This window comes from Berghia stephanieae, chromosome 7, assembly GCF_034508935.2.
Source record: "Berghia stephanieae isolate SIO BIC M18660-M18661 chromosome 7, UCSD_Bste_1.3, whole genome shotgun sequence".
Lineage (NCBI taxonomy): Eukaryota > Metazoa > Mollusca > Gastropoda > Nudibranchia > Aeolidiidae > Berghia > Berghia stephanieae.
In genome coordinates, this window is record NC_088366.1 from 17,359,122 (window position 1) to 17,372,612 (window position 13,491).

At 37.7% G+C, this 13,491-nt stretch overlaps 1 protein-coding gene across 1 annotated transcript in view; it reads right to left on the bottom strand.

Annotated features, from left to right (window-relative positions):
- Positions 1-13,491, bottom strand: part of LOC144976815 (uncharacterized) — a 132,919-nt gene that overhangs the window by 26,451 nt on the left and 92,977 nt on the right. The window lies entirely within an intron of this gene.

The following is a 13,491-nucleotide window of genomic DNA, read 5'->3' on the forward strand; positions in this document are numbered from 1 at the left end:
TTCGTTTATATATAACAATATTCGTCAAATGTGCTCAAAGCTAGGTTCTTAGATAAGAGTAACACCTAACATGCAGAACGAGATATGACGTCCGTGATGTGAGATTCCAATTTATTTTTCGACAGGGACATAGTTGTTAACTACCAGGTACTCATTTTAACCTAATCAAGGGGTGAAAAATGTGAGTAAAGTGCCTTTCCCAAAGACTCTCAGCTTTGGGCGCTTAGAGTGGGACACGATCACAGGATTTATCAGTCCGAGATCGAGTGTCATACTCTAAGAACACAAAGCCGAACAAGACAGATAAAGCGATATAAAGGTGTCAAGTTAATATTCATAAACACATCTTAACATCATGCTGACAAATTAGGGACCAGATTCTGGTGTAACAAAAAGATCTGATAAAGTATGTATGAAATAGTGCCAGACAAAGCAAGAAAGAGAAATACGAGAAACATAACATCCTATGCCGCTATGTGGTCTTGTGGTCAGACACTCGCTTTCGGATCGGAAGGTCCTGGGTTCGAGCCTCGCGGTCGACGCATAGTTGAGTCCTTGGAAAAAGCTCTTTACTCACTTTTTCTCACCGTACTCAGGTGTAAAATGAGTACCTGGCCGTTACCAGCGTTGTCTTTGTCCGAAAAATTGTAATATCGCCAAACAGGCCGCATGTCCTACATGTTAAATATTGCTGTTGACCAGGGACCCCTTGTAAAGCGCTTTGAGCACATTTAGTGGATATTGCGCTATATAAAGCACAATTTTATTTTGTTAATTTTTTAAAATTCATTTATCCCAAAAATTCAGTCTTCCTTGACAGGGGTTCCAACCTCAAACCTCCTGAATTCCGGTCACACGTGCTACCAATACACCAAAGAGGTTTCCCAAGAGTTGTGACAATTTCATTGCAAGCATTTCTAAGATACTAAGTACTAACCAAAAGAAAAATTAAGTCACGACTCTTGAGAAATTGCCAATAATGACCATACAGAATCACCATAGATACACAATCTCCAATGATGGCATAATATGGTAGGTATGAAATCCGATCAGTAACGTTGTCTGTTACGCCCATTATCTTTGAAAGTTCACGTCATTCCCCAAACACCTGATCTTTTAGTTACCGCATCATCAATATCGTTATACGTTATGAACGAGTTGTGAAAATGAGTAGATGTATTGAATGACGAACGGAAAAGAAATAGTTGTAGGCGTATATTATATTCGAAACAAAAGAGAACATATTGAAAGATGTCCCGGTAGGCTTTCTGCATCGAATGCATTTCCTTACTTTAATTCAGAACAATAAAAATGCGAAAGATGTTAATATTATTAAAATCAACAAACTCACTTGGAAAATGAAAAAACAACAACATTTTAATAGCCATAGGACCACGTCCGAACATTCTAAGTGTGTGTGTATTATCCCAAGTCCTGTCCGCTTTTATAGATAGTTCGAAGATGACGTCACTCAGGTCTTTGTTATTGTTTTTTGCCATCCGCGTTTATGAGTGATGCTCACTGAACTGTATTAACCCGACTATAAGCGTTCATGGATACACACAGTTTTGTGTGTTGGTCCGTTATACTTCCGGATGGCAATGTTATGAGCTTCTTAGCCGAGCGCATACTATCTATATGGTAAAATGTTTTTAAATATATAAAAATTACATAGATACATAATGATTGCACATATCTAAACAGCCTACGCTGGGCTCAGTCAGAATTACGAGTTATAGCTTTACAACATAAATATTTATAAAACAGTAGTGGATAGCCCCCAATATTTATGGAGGATAAAGACTATACTTACGACCATTTAACTATTTTAATTCTTCTTCTTCTGTATTGTGGATATTAACATGAACCGTTTGACCATCAAGTATCACAGTGGTTTGTTTTTAAGGTCTGTAGGTACGCGCAAATGAATCTGGACACAGGGCACCAAATGACGATTCCCAACGTCAAATTAAGGGAACAACACCTTATGTATGAGTCAGATTTACTCACTTTATCTTTCTCTCTATTTTATTGGCTCATTTAAGCACCTCTATTTTTTGGCCAAATTAAGGACCGTTTATTATGCAGATTTTTACAATAATCACATGAGTCAACGGTTGATAGAATTACCCTTGATTAATGCGGCTATGTGGTTTTGTGGTATAACACTCGCTTTCGGATCGGAGGGTCCTGGGTTCGAGCCTTGATCGCGCATGAAAAAGACTCTTTACTCACATTCTCTCACCGTACTCAGGTGTAAAATGAGTACCTGGCTGTTAAAAGCGTTGTGTCTGTCCGAAAAAAAAGTAATATTGCCTAACAGGCGACATGTCCGTCCTACATGTTAAGTGTTGCTGTTTGCTAGTGACCCCTTGTAAAGCAATTTGAACACGTTTAGTGGATATTGCGCTATATAAAACCTCACTTATTTATTTAAAAAAACAGGTTTGCAACTTACTCGTATATCAATCAGTAAAAATGTTTTACAATTTCTAGATTTGCCAGTAATTCTGTGCTCGTATACCAACATTTAACATGGGTTGTACGGAACAATTTTAACTACAAACCCTATCTTTTTAAATATATTTTTTCCGACGTGCAGTTATTTGCAGGTCTGCTAACCCAATTCCTTGTGGGCTCATTGTTGTAATGAAAAGCTCAACAATAAAAAATGACGCAAAATATTGTTAATGACAACAATGTTAAACTAGGCCCATAAGTAGGTTTGGATGTCAGACCTGCGTATATGTACATGTCGATTTTCCCCCCATCCCTTTGAGGATCGATTCTTTTCATATACTTTATAAGACTGTTATAAAAAGTAAACGTTTGTCTACTCACAGGTGATGGCTGGAACAAGTTATATAAAAAAAGTTCATAATTTATAAATTATAACATGAGCTGTACGGAACAACTTTGACGAGCAACCCTAGCTCAAATACAAACATGGATCCTACGGCAAAAATATTACACTTTATAGCTAGTGCTTATATTGTAAATCCGTTCACCAAACCCCCCCCCAAAAAAAAAAAAAAAGTTTAGTTTGTAGAGAGCATTTGACAAATCGCCTCAAAACGGTGTTATATTAAAAAAAATTGAGCTTTATATAGCGTAATATCCACTAAATGTGCTCAAAGCGCTTTACAAGGGGTCCCTGGTCAACAGCAACATTTAACATGTAGGACGAGACATATCGCCTGTAAGGCGATATTACAATTTTTCGGACAAAGACACTGCTGTTAACGACCAGGTACTCATTTTACACCTGAGTACGGTGAGAGAATGTGAGTAAAGAGCCTTTTTCAAGGACTCAACTATGCGCCGAGCGCGAGGCTCGAACCCCGGACCTTCCGATCCGAAAGCGAGTGTCATACCACAAGACCACATAGCCGTGTCGACTTCACGGCAAAGATGTTAATAAAGTTAAACTAACCAAAGAGATGACGAGGTTTCGTCTCAAGAAATTATTTTCATTATTCTCTTCAAACAAACAAAACTTAACTCAAATACTCTGAAACGTTAATAAAATATTTTAGCTAGAAAAGAAGTCTTTCAAATATCGATCGATTAAAATGGCCTTCAACTTGGCAAAAGAACTCTCAAACCTGGGATTTCACAAGACAATTGGTCATATTTGTGACCGGCCGTATCAAAACGGTATTATGTCCAGTTGAACAAAATGCTGGAAATTGAATTTATAGACACAAACATGAACATTGGGGTTGATTTCTTTTTGTAATCGTGAAGAATAAATACCAATTTCTTACCTTACAAAAAACTCAAAAGCTCATATTTCTTATCATTTTAATTCTACTTTCACTTTTCTGGAATCAAATCATCCCGACAAATTACTGTTTAAAGGCGATAGTCCACCTAATAATTTGTTCATAAAACTAAAACAGTCAGTAAGAATTAATGAAAGGTCCTTTCATTCATTTGTCTTTAATTCGTTGACAAGAACATCACCAAGTTGGTCATCAAAGTGAACTAATATCTCTCTCGGTAAATTAACAAATATAATTTACAAAAATTAAAAGCATAGTGCTATTAATTACAACCTGAAATAGTTACTGAATAAATAATAATAATATGATATTCCAACAAATAAAACGCACAGACACAACCATACCAGCACATACCTCCGTTCGATTCATCAATACAGTCAAACCCGCGAACTCTTTTGATCTGTTCAGCAATACATAAGAGGTCACGACACGGCTTGTCAGTATTTATTATCTATTTCCGATATAATGACGTCTCATTTGCTTGGTTTATTTCTGGTGCTCTCTCTCTCTCTCTCTCTCTCTCTCTCTCTCTCTCTCTCTCTTTCTATATTATATTATTATACTTATATATATATATATATTTTTCTTTCTTTTCTCTCTCTCTCTTCTCTCTTCTTCTTCTCCTCTCCTCTCCTCTCTCTCTCTCTCTCTCTCTCTTTCTCTCTGTGTGTGTGTATGTATGTTTCAGTCTCTCACTCTATCTCTCACACACAGTCACATACGAACCCACATTTCTCTCTCTCTCTCTCTCTCTCTCTCTCTCTCTCTCTCTCTCTCTCTCTCTTTCTTTCTTTCTTTCTATCTATTATGCGCATAAACAAACACCAACACTTTCTCTCTTTCTCATAAAAGGAAGAGACACACACACACACTCGATTTTGCAATCTTTCTCTCTCTCTCTCACACACACACACACACAGACACACCACATCTTTCCTCTCTCTCTCTCTCTCTCACTCTCTCTCTCTCTCTCTCTCTCTCTCTCTCTCTTCTTTCTTTCTTTCTATCTATTATGCGCATAAACAAACACCAACACTTTCTCTCTTTCTCATAAAAGGAAGACACACACACACACACATACACACACTCGATTTTGCAATCTCTCTCTCTCTCACTCTCTCTCTCTCACACACAAACTTTACACACAGACTTCCTTCCTTCTCTCATTCTCTCTCTCTAACTCTCTTCCATCTCTCTCTCTCTCTCTCTCTCTCTCTCTCTTTCTCTCTCTCTATTTCTCCCTCACTCTCTCACTTTCTCACATAATCATTATTTTCTTAGAACTCATTAATGCTCACGTCCATCCTCATCCAAAGCGTTATAGATAGAATGCGATTGGCCAAGGAGTTCACAACATTGCCATCCAGAAGTATAACGGACCAACACACAAACTCTGTGTAACCATGAACTTTTATAGTCTGATTAATACAGTTTAGTGAGAACAACTCACAAACGCGGATGGCAAGAACAATAACAAATGCCTGAGTGACGTCATCTTCGAACTATCTATACAACACCACATAGTACTCGTACCGACAGTCTATTGTCATGTCGTTGTTGCCATACGAGTACACTACATTATCATGTGTCATCCAAAGCGTTATACAACACCACATAGTACTCGTACCGACAGTCTATTGTCATGTCGTTGTTGCCATACGAGTACACTACATTATCATGTGTCAAAGATAATTTCAACAGCTATAGAAGGAACTGAGTTGACGTCATTCAGCTCTTTGTCATCGTTTTTGGACAGCCATTTTAGTGATTAGTTCTCACTAAATTCTATCAATCATACTATAAACGTAAACGTTTCACACAGTTTTTTGTGCTAGTACGTTTAATCAGGCTGACTGATATTGTGAGTATTTTACCTTAACGCATAGCATTAATATGAGGAACAAGTCGACGTCAATCAGCTCTTTTCAATTGTGTTTTAGACAGCTATTTTAGTGATTATTTCTCACCAAATTTCAAAGATAATTTCAACAGCTATAGAAGGAACTGAGTTGACGTCATTCAGCTCTTTGTCATCGTTTTTTGGACAGCCATTTTAGTGATTAGTTCTCACTAAATTCTATCAATCGTACTATAAACGTAAACGTTTCACACAGTTTTTTGTGCTAGTACGTTTAATCAGGCTGACTGATATTGTGAGTATTTTACCTTAACGCATAGCATTAATATGAGGAACAAGTCGACGTCAATCAGCTCTTTTCAATTGTGTTTTAGACAGCTATTTTAGTGATTATTTCTCACGAAATTTTATCAAGTCAGACTACAAATGTTTTTGTGTGTTGGTACCTTACATCCATCTGGCGGATGTTGTGAGTATTTTACCAAAACGCATATCATCAATAGGTAGGTACTTGATTGCCGTCACATTATCGTTTGTGATTTAGTTTGACTCGTGGAGAACTTTATTATTCTAGTTATAAATTTAATATTCAACATCTAAATGTTTGTGTGTGTGTGTGTGTGTGTGTGTGTGTGTGTGTGTGTGATCTTTTGATTTCTTAAACGGTCCTATTGCGACCAAAGTCCCGTTCGGACAATTATTATCGGATAAATATTGAATCAAACCATGCGTTTTTATTTACACAAACCGAGCTCACCTTTATTATTGTTTAATAACATCACGTACTCAGTGTTAGCTCACAAATCTGTGTTTTTGTTTTATGAAAACAACTAATTAAGATTGGAAAGATAAAACGGAAGAAAAGTGGGGATGTCAACAAGTTGGTTCCTATCTCATTGGAAGTGTAAAACTACTCTTCCGGAGGACTAAAACATTGACCTTGTGTAAATGATCTGGTTTCAGAGTGATGGCAATTTATTTTCTAGTCTAATTATATGCTGGTTGTCATTAAAGACAATCCGTCCTCGCTCTTTTACTTCTCGTAATTCTTAGAATCTGTCTATACATCCTGCTACTAAAATAAAACTAGAGCTTTTATATAGCGCAATATCCACTAAATGTGACCATCACCAACACGTAACATGTAGAACGAGACATGACGGGCGATATTACAATTTTTTTTCCGACAGAGACAATGCTGTTGGCGGCCAGGTACTCATTTTACACCTGAGTACGGTGAGAGAATGTGAGTAAAAAGTCTTTTCCAAGGACTCAACTATGCGCTGTTATATAGCTTTTATATAGCGCAATATCCACTAAATGTGACCATCACCAACACGTAACATGTAGAACGAGACATGACGCCTGTTAGGCGATATTATAATTTTTTTCCGACAGAGACAATGCTGTTGACGGCCAGGTACTCATATTACACCTGAGTACGGTGAGAGAATGTGAGTAAAGAGTCTTTTCCAAGGACTCAACTATGCGCCCGCTAAGCGAAGCTCGAAACCAGGACCTTCCAATCCAAAAGCGACCACATAGTCGCAAATATTTATTCCGATGATGAGTCAAAATGTAACGGGTTTCATCATTTGTGCTCTGAATGACTAGTTACATACACACTTCGAAGTAGTTAGGAACCAGAAACTTAGCTGTGATGTCACGACTTTTGTTTCCGTTTGGATCCCTGTTCATAGCTACGAGTTCACATGTCATCATTCATTAGATCCATACGTTAACTCTAGACAGTAATGACGTAAATACCCGCCGCTGTCAGAGCTTGTCGATATTCGATGACATCACCTCACCTCACAACCCACGACATTTTATCAAACGATCTCTAGATCTATATTATTATTCACATACCTTAATGTCATTCCTCAACCCACTTTTTATATGGTACGACATCGATTATTTTTCTACTCAATATTATGAAATCACAATCATCGTCATTATAATGCCATTATCATTCGAATATTATCAAAACGTGAGCGGGTTTATTTATTTTTTCTTACCCAACCCAAGTGCGTGCCCAACACGTGAAAAACATAGATATCTACTCCTTTTGGCAAGTCATCCTGATATTAATACAAGAATATAGATTATCAGTCCTTTAACTCTCTCCTTACTCGCCATTTTCAGGATTTTCCCACAAAACCTCACACCCAACTAACACAAAATAGATTTTTTACCACTCAAACACGATATCAGTAAAGTTCTTACCATACATAATTTCTTTAACAAAACATGCTCTACAACACACTGTTCATTTTCTAATTTTATGATTCACAAGAGAAATTAGAATAAGAAAAATGTTGGTTGTATCGTAACGAATGTGACGATTTTCCTATAGTGGTAAGGAGAGGGTAAAATGGACAACGTTTGGGTTTTTTTTAGTTTGGGTATATTAATTATAACACATACTTTTTTCTTTGTTCCTATTAAAACACGGGTCAGATAAACAGTGACATCTAGAGCATTTATACAGCGCAAAATCCACTAAACGTGCTCAAAGCGCCTTGCAAGGGGTACTAAAAATAGAATTAAAACAAAATAAAATTCCCTTTATTCATTCCCAAGGAGAAAGTTGTCTTTATGGTCTATCCCAAGGGAAGACTGGAATAACCCAAGCGTCAGCCGCAGTGCAGCGACGTAAAGTGAGCGAGGTCGAGGTGAATTGCTCAAGGCCACACAACGAGGCGGGTAGTCGAACTCGGTAGCTTTTGCGTACGAAGCAAAGACCGTACCGCTGAGCCACGCTGCCCCCTGGCCAACAGCAACGAGACATGACGCCTGTTCGGCGGTATTGCAATAACGACCAGGTACTCATTTTACACGGTGCAGTGAAAGAATGTGAGTAAAGAGTCTTTTATAATATGATATGAAAACAGAGAAATATGCAGACTTTGCATGGGATCTTAGACGAGATGTCTATAAAGTCAAATTCTTCGCCGTTGAAGTCAGAGCATGAGGGTTCGTGAGAACAACGATATGCAGACCTTCCAACTTGAAATGTTAAAAATTCGTAATTTTCAGAGGGAAGAAAAAGAAGTTATTATAATTAACTTTACAAATTAATATTTTACTCTTATCAGTATTAAACATGCCTTCAAACCTCTGAATAGACGCTTTGTGGCACCAACGTTTTCTTTTTAAGACATTGTATTGAATCAAAAATGTCTATTTATTTCTCCTGTTGAAGCCAAAAATTCGTATTTTTACGAATTATTTGTAGTACTGGGCCGGTCTGGATATATGAAGACGTATGCCAACTCAATATCATTGGCAGACGAAAAAAAAATACAATCGATCCCTAAGTCAAACCTAAAAAAAAGAGCTCTCATTGGATATGGATAACGAGGAATGAAAACGAACATAATAAAGAACAATGATGTCATTACATCACCGGCACTAATGGATTAATAACGAATAAGAGAAAACACACAGAACGCCAGAAAAAGACCCGGATTAAAAAGTCTTGGGTTCAACCAGTCACGTCGGCAAAAAAAAAAAGAAAGGAGAAATGCACACAAGAGTCATGATCTTGATATGCATGGTTCAGCCCGTGTCAGAAGATTAAACTTGAACCTTTATAAATCGCATTATCCACTGAATGTGCTCAAGCCGCTTTTCAAAGGGTCCATAACCAACAGCAGCAAGTAACAAGTAGAACAAGACGTAAATACCTGTTAGGGGATATTACAATTTTTTTCCGACAGTGGCAAAGCTGTCAACGGCCATGTACTTATTTTACACATGAATACGGCGAGAGAATGTGAGAAAAGAGCCTTTTCCAAGGACTCAACTATTGGCTGAGGGAGGCTCGAACCCAGGACCTTCCGATCCGAAAGCGATATATTAAGTGACCGAGTGGTTAAGGCATTGCACTGTGACCCGGAAGGTCTCGGGTTCGAGCCCCCCTCCAGGCACTTTCGATTTTTTCCTTGAGCAAGAGATTATTACCCCCCCCCCCCAATTTGCTCACTTGGACAACATGGGTGATTCCAGTTGACATCAGACATATTGTTTGATGAATTATCCATATTCCTTCAAGGAATGCCTAGGCGACGATATCTTATGATGTCGTGGCGGAAGGGCGTAACAGACTGATAGTATATATATTATATAATATATATATATATATATATATATAATATATATATATATATATATATATATATCATAAAAGCTCGTTATTGGGAAAACAAAAATCCCTGACTCAGGGAGAACATTTTCAACTCCTCTCACGTTTCTTTGTGAAAACAAATAAAGCCCGCGGGGGTTTATCAACGTGACGGATGATGTAAACGGAATAATTTGCTATTGAGTTAAAGACTGTATGATTGTCTGCTTTCAATGATGAGTCAATACGGAAAAATCTAGGTGAAGATCAATACAATACTTTTACTTTTACTTTGTATCTCATTGTCTCATTCTAGTACGGCAAGGTGATCTCTAGATCTGACACTCGCCTTCGGCTGGGAAATGCTCCAAGGTTCTAGTCCATGCAGCGCATAATTGAGTCCTTAGAAAAAAATAATTTTGAATTAAGCTTTTATTTAGCGCAACATCCACTAAATGTGCTCAAAGCGCTTTACAAGGGGTCCCTGGCCAACAGCAACATTTAACATATAGGACGGGACATGACGCCTGTTAGGCGATGTTATAATTTTTTCGGACAGAGACAACGCTGTTAAACGGCCAGGTGCTCATTTTACACCTGAGTGCGGTGAGAGAATGTGAGTAAAGAGCCTTCTCCAAGGACTCAATTATGCGCCGAGCGAGGCTCGAACCCAGGACTTTCCGATCCGAAAGCGAGTGTCATACCACAGGGCGACATAGCCACACAAAGGCTTTTTACACCAGTTATCTCACCGCATTTGGGTGTAAAATCAGTACCTGGCCGCAAAGTGCGGTGGTGTATCTGTCGGAAAAAATTGTCTGATTTCGCCTGACAGGAGTCATGTCTCGTCCTACATGTTAAATGTTGTTGTTGCCTAGGTACCTCTTGTAAAGCGCTTTGTGCACGTCGTTTAGTGGACATTTCGCTACGTGGTCTAGTGGTATGACACTTGCTTTCGGATCAGAAGGTCCTGGGTTCGAGCCTCGCTCGGCGCATAGTTGAGTCCTCGGTGAAGGCTCTTTACTCACATTCTCTCACCGTACTGAGGTGTAAAATGAGTACCTGACCGTTAACAGAGTTGTCTCTGTCTGAAAAGAAATTGTAATATCGCCTAACAGGTATCAAGTCCCGTCCTACATGTTAAATTTTGTTGTTGGCCAGGGACTCATTGTAAAGCGCTTTGAGCATATTTAGTGGATATTGCCCTATATAAACGCTCATTTTTATATAATTTTAAAGCTCAATTTAAAAAAAGAATTTGGGGGGTCGGTGTGGACCCAATGCCAAATATTTACGTGACTCAGCGGCTCGGCGGTGTAGTTTATCGTCTTGTCACAAATGTCAAGCAATGTTAAGCGTGACCAGGTGGCGGATGGGTGACGGTGGTCATGGAACGTTTTGATCTCGCCGTTGTGTCATTGGGGGTAAGGCACTATACACGCATTACCCCCACTCGACTCAAGTACCAGAAAAAGCAGAAAGAAAAAAAAAGGAGGAAAAAAAAAACATCCCCCCCCAAAAAAAAAGATCAGTGGACTTGAACCTCAGACCTTCTGATTACCGGTCAGACGAGCTACCATTACACCACAGAGTAGGCTCCCGATAGTTGGGACAATTTTGATACTTATATTCTTCACGCTGTGAACCCTCACTTGCATCAAAGAACACATCTATATTGAACACGAGAGGACGAGGACCAAGACATTTGAGTTGCTCCACTTTTAGTTTTTTTTTATTTTGTTGAAAATATCAAATTAAGAAATTAAGGTGCAGGCACTGGTGTAAGATATAAAGAACAGTCGAGGTTGACTAATTTTTTTGGGATGGTATTTTTCTTGTATTTTTCTTTCTTGCTTTGTCTGGCACCTTTCATAGAAACTTGTTCAGATCTTTAATTTACACCGGTGCCTGCTCCTTAATTTCTAAATTATGGACCTAGCTTATTATTGTTGTAGGGGACAATATTTTGCGTCATTTTTTGAGAGTTCCATTACTACAATGAGCCCATAATGAATTGGGTAAATTTGACCTGCAAATAAGTGCACGTTGGTCACGTAGTAGGTGCCTTCGGAATCTCCATGTAAATGCAATGTTTTATGTATAACTCGCTTGTCTTTTCGCACGTGGGAGTTGATTATTGACAAGACTCCATAAACGTGTTTCTATTTTTGTATTATCACGTGATGCCGATTGATTGTTGTCTAGTCTTGAGAGTTGATAATAATAATTAATCCCATCATTGAACAATGATTAACGATCGCTACTAATCCCATTAAAAATGGGTTTCTCCACACGCAAGGTCAGGGGTGGTTAAGGAATGGCTGTTATTGAAGTCTTATTAATTTCCAAACTCTCCACACTTCTAAACTGGCATTGACCGAGGTCTTCAATAGACACCGAGTGGAATATAACCACACCTCTCGGACAGTCGTCGTAATGTAAACATTGGCAGTGATTGATAAACATACGATTGATATATTACTACTCTTATTACGATTAATGTTATCATTTATTGTCTTCAATGTTTTCTCTCTTGTTAGATTCTGATAATAATATGTGCGGCAATGTGGTCTTGTGGTATGACACTCGCTTTCGGATAGGAAGGTCCTGGGTTCGAGCCTCGCTCGGCGCATAGTTGAGTCCTTGGAAAAGACTCTTTTCTCACATTCTCTCAGGCCCGTACTCAGGTATAAAATGAGTACTTGGCCGTTAACAGCGTTGTCTCTGTCAGGAAAAAATGTATTATCGTCTGTCATGTTCTTTATGTTACGTGTTTCTATGGGTCAATGACCCTTTGTAAAGCGCTTTGAGCACATTTAGTGGATATTGCTCTTTATAAAAGCTCACCTTTAAAAAATAATAGTAATAAACAGCAATTTTTGCCTTTGGGAATAGACAAATTGGAAACACGGATATAAAAATAGCGTTTGTTGATGAAAGTCCTGCCATCCGTCTCTCCCAGATGGCATTAGAGATAAGGTGAATAAAATTACTAGATTCCGACATTTCTTTTGGATTTTAACCATCTCCTTAACCCTCGAACATTTTCAAGATTTTTACTAAAAAGTCATGTCGACCAAACACGTGAATTGTATTTTTAAACTTAAACTTACAAGCAATAAGTGCCTGCTATACATAATTTGAATGTACAAAACATCATTAAGTTCTTGTATGTGTATATGTGTATGTATGTATATATATATATATATATATATATATATATATATGTATATATATATATATATATATATAATATATATATATATATATATATATATATATATATATATATGAGCCAAGGTCAAAAGGTGCCCGCCTGATACCAGTGTTAAGAAAATTTGATTTTTACTTAATTATGGGCTGTTTTCATTGGGTTAATGCTTGTAATCAATTGATAATATGAAGAAGAGATAAAATGAGATAGCTCAACATACTCTGTTTAACAGAATATGAAATAAACAACTTGAAAGTGAAATTTGAATGCTGTTTGGCATGTGCTTAAAACGAGGTCACCGCATCACCTTTTTAGAAATCATGTAGAAATTAAATGTGATGTTTTAGCTCGCGTGATTGAAATTTGACTAATAGTATAAAGTCAAAACTTACTTTTAAACGCAATTGCAGTACATTACATATCTGATTAAGTTTCATATAGAGTTCTTAAAAAGTTGGTGTTGCTTGTGACCTTTGGTGTCATCAAACACAGCACAATACTAAGACAT